A 5,078-nucleotide genomic window follows, 5' to 3' on the forward strand; every position below is an offset into this window, starting at 1 on the left:
TTACAAATAAAATTGTTTTTATTTATTTTTGGACTGCTTAGCTTTTTTTTAAAGTCTTCTTTCTTTAGCCTATGTAAGACAAAATTTTATAAAACCGTATTAATTTGTATTATCAAAATCATAAAAAAAAATATTATTTTCATTGATCGGAGAATAATTTGCGTGGAAGGTTTATTTTTGCTTTTATATATATATAATTTCAAATCAATAAATAGATACAAAATATGTGTTTTTCATACATACACTTACCACATCAACTATGGTTCAATGACATGATTGTTATCTTGAACTTTTAAATGTTAAAGTAAGATAGGTCGATTTGATATAATTGTCAAGTGTGGGTCAATATTTTTAAATAGATGTTGATGCGGATAAGAAATTTCGATCTTAATAATACGTGTCAGAGCTCTATATAGGTTGTAAGCGGAGTCTTTAATTTGTATATGGTTTTAGATTATTTTTGGATTGACTTAGTTCTAACTATTTTCTTATTATGGTATTAAAGTCAGACTCGTCTGCATTTTTAATATACATGATATTTGAGCCCTGATTATATTGTTTATACTTCAAATGTTCAATCCTTAGCGTTTATGTTAGAGGATGTCAAAATCTCACATCGATTGTGAAAGAGCAATCGCTTGATGTCTCGCTATATGGTTTAAGCAATTGCACCTCGTATACCATCTTTTAAGATTGAATTAAATTTAAAGCCTATTTTCTCGTCATAATATTAATTTGGATTAAACTAATTTTAACTTATGATTCTTTATTGTTCGACTTTCATATTATATTACTCACGCGGCTAATAATGGATCCAATAATTTGAGAAAAAGGGGTATCCATAGAGAAATTTCCTAGAAGATGCATGAGTATAGGCTCTATCTAGTGCCACCCTCAAATTATTTAAAAGTAACATTCAACTTTCCAATTGTAGTGGGGATTGAAAATTCTTTTTTGATGATTCAATTTTTTTAGTAAAACGCGGCGTGTTTGAATTTTGATGTCTCATCCTTCCTTCGTACTAATTTCTAAATTTGTGTACCAAAATTTTCTACACAAGAAAACAAATAAACACACATCATTAAGAGGTTAAAAAAAATCAAATATATCAAAGTAACATAGAAAAAAAGGAACCACACAACAAAAATTTTTCATATTCTTTTTTGATCATAAAAGGCTAAAATATAAGAAATAAGACAAATTAAAATGTTTTTTCTTCCTTCAGACACAAAGCTTTTTTTTTCTTCTTACATTATGTTTTCATAGTAGTATAGGGTTTATTTTCATTGTCCTTTTCGACTTTTATTACTATATGTTATTTTTTATATTTTGGTTATCGCATTATTTTATTTGTCATTGTTTTTTTTGTGTTATTTTTGGATGTTATGTAATGATTTCTTTATTATTTTTCTCTGTTATTGTTGAGTTATCCCTTTGATACTTGTGTTACTGAAGTCGAATTTTTAAAAAAAAAATATACTTTTATGCGAGATGAATAAAGTCTGATAATACTCTATTAATCTTTTCAAATCTCGATAGTAAAACTTAACTAGATATATTATTATCGTTATTATCTAATATTTGAACTCTCAAATCAATTCTTCTTTGACAATTTGATCGATTCATTGTTTTTCAACCTAACCAAAAAGAAATTAATAAATAGAATTTGAGAAGGGTGGTATATATAGATATTTATTTAAATAAAATATTTTTGAAAAACCCTCTATTCAAGTATTAAAAAGCAAATTAACACAATAGAGAAAAAGTCATGTTGGAAACAATTTTTAAAAAATGTGACAATTACAAATAATACGATAACTAAAGAAAAAAAGTAACTATGTTATGGGAAATTAATATAATCTAAAAAATAATAACAACATAAGAAAAGATTAAGCAGGAAAATAACCATAAAATAGTAAGATTTCACTAATTGATATAAGAATCACATAATTAATTAATTAGTCTCTTTTTTTCTTTCTATTAATAAAAAATTCGTAATTGGTCAAAAAGGTGAAAGTTGTATTATTATTTGTTTGTTTCATCAATTTACTAATAAAATAAGGCTGAACAAGTCAAAGAAAAAACAAGTAAAGAAATGATTTAATTTTTTTTTACAATAATAAGTACATTTTTTATAAAATATTAGTATACTTCATTATCAATTAATTAATATGGTGTATGTAGAAGGTAAAATTCTTTTTTATTTTTTAAGTTATTCATCTCATTCTCATAATTAACTTTTGGGTGGCATGATAATTTAATATTATTTTAATTAAATCCCAACCACTTTGCTAAAATAAATCTTTCATAAATCCAAAAGGTCATATTGAGTAGTATTAGTTAACCACTAAAAAGTAACTAGTGTCCAACTTTTCTAATTCACTTTTTGTGATTGACTTTGATTAAACATAATTAAGTGACATACATTAATGTGTATTATATCTTTTTTGAAACTAATTAAATTCTTTGAATTTGAAAAAAATTAATACCACTAATAATTATTGGTTCAATTGAAGATGCAAAAGAGTTAAATCCTTAGTCAACCCAAGGGTCATACATTTTAATAATTTGATACACCACTTGCACTTGCTTCTTATTAAATAAGCTACTAGATGTCCTCCCCTTGTTAATCCTTTTTTTTTTCGTTCTTTAATTAGAGGTTTTGGATTTGAGTCTTCTTAAATACAGAGTCATTTTTATGAGAAAATATTTTATTCTCTAATATTGAACTTCAAAATAATTTAAATTTAATTTGACTTTAATACGAATAGAAAAAACCGAATAATGAAAACACAAAAGAGAATGCTATGGTTCTTACATATAATTTATGATTATACGTGATCTTTGAGTCCAAAAAAATTAAATGAAAAAAGATATTCAAATTATTTTTTATTTGAATAAGCACATTTTTACTTAGTGAAAGGGGTAAATTATGATTCAAAAAAAAATGTTCCGTAGAGTCGTAGGACTTTTATTTAAGTATGTAACTGGCAATTTTATTTTAGATGTGTTTTTATACTTTATTTCTCTCTTTTTCTCTTCAATTACCAAGTATGAAACTTTGTTTACACACCAATTAAAACTTATAAGGAGTTTACCTACATAAACTTGATCATATGATAAAATAAGGAGTTCACCTACATAAACTTGATCATATAATAAAATACAAAATTTTGATTATTCCATAATTAAAAATTCTTTTATAAGGAGTTCATTTACTAGTTTTTCTACCATCTTCATTATGTTGATGCCAAGTGGTTGAGATCTAAGGTTGCCACTTGCCCAATAATCTTTGTCTTTGAAATAGATAACATCTCAATCATTAGTACACCTAATTATTACATCCTAATTAGTAATTATCAAAAATATATTAGGGTTTTGTTTTAGTATTTATTTACTTCTCCACTTGGCTATTGTTTGACATATCAACAACATTAATCATCAGTATTTGATTATTTACTAGTCTTCTCTTCGCCTTTTTGAACTTTAATTAGTCATTAACTAATTAATTTTATATTCATTTTTTTAAAATTTAATTAATTAGTCATTAATTAACTAATTTTCTCTTTCACTTTTTTGAACTTTACTCATATATGGATAAGAAGAATTGCGTATGTTTGATGTGAACTTTTCATTTTCTTATAAGTGGGGCATGAAAATTAATCTATCAATGCTAACCTACTTAATCTTTTAAATAATAAGTGAGTTCGCGTTGCTATCCTTCGAGGAGACACATGATAAATCTTGCTTTAACGTAATAGTTCATTAATGGACATGAAAGATACAAATCGTTCACTAGACGATCCAAGCTCCGTATAATAAGCTTAGTAAAAAAAAAATATTCAGTATATTTTTAATCTATGTCCCTTGTATCTTTTTATTATATCTCTTATGAAATCAGATCTCTTGCTCAATCAATTTGATCGCTGATGGCATATTTAAAGTCATATATCTAAAAAAATAATAACAAAACATATTTCCCACCCTTTTGTTGAATTGAGAAGCCAATTTAAATAGGGTACGTAAGAAGGAAAAATGGCCCTTTCATATAACTCAATCTCATATTAATATGGATAATGATGTATATACTTATACTAAATAAAATAAATTAAATGTTCTAGTTGAACAAAATTTAAGATTCTTTTGCTTCACTTTTTGGATACATTAAATATGTAAATATGTCCCTACTTGAGAGTTTTATTGTAATTATATATCTCAAAGGATTAAACTAAAATTTACGTGGCATATAGGCTCCATGAAATCTATTTTAAGTTTCTTAATTATCTAAAATAATATATACCTAATATGTTAGCTACCAAAGTATATAATAATGTTTTTTTTCTCCTTTTTTTTGGAAATAAAATATGATTTTGGCCATATATATGATTATTCCCCCTTCATCGTGGCATGGTCAACAAAATTAGTTATGTTGAGTTTATTATTTTCACTTTATTAATTGAATTTTTGCTTTATATATAATTATGAATTATATTCTATATATATTATTATTATTATTATTATTATTATTATGCTTGCTTAATCTGCTAACATTTTTTTCCTTCAAAGTTCAAGCAATATATCACATATGGCTTGCAAGTTTCCTTTGGCTTCTTAGTTTGTTAATGCATGCTTAGCAATATATATTACATTATAATTTTTTATTGTACTTTATTATGTAATAATTTAACATGATTGTGACCAGATAAATTTGTATAACTGATCACACTCTTCGTTTGATATGCTAAGGGAGGTTATAAAGTCAACTTATTGGTTAATTTGAAAAGAAAATGTTCAAGTATTCCTGATCTATGTCTGAAATCTTAGATACACACTTATATTATATTAAGGTCCTATTTCAGTATGTTTCATAAATAAATTTCTACCTGTTTTCGGCCTACGTGACACTATCTTGTGGGCCCAATGCGTGTTGACATTTTTTCTAAAGCTAGTGTCACGTAGATCGAAAAGGAGTAAAAAATTATTTATAAAATAAATTCAGAGGATAATAGGACCTTACTATAATATAAGTGTGTATTTAGAATTTAAATATGCGCGCGCGCACACCCCCCCCCCCCCCC

This window comes from Solanum pennellii, chromosome 5, assembly GCF_001406875.1.
Source record: "Solanum pennellii chromosome 5, SPENNV200".
Lineage (NCBI taxonomy): Eukaryota > Viridiplantae > Streptophyta > Magnoliopsida > Solanales > Solanaceae > Solanum > Solanum pennellii.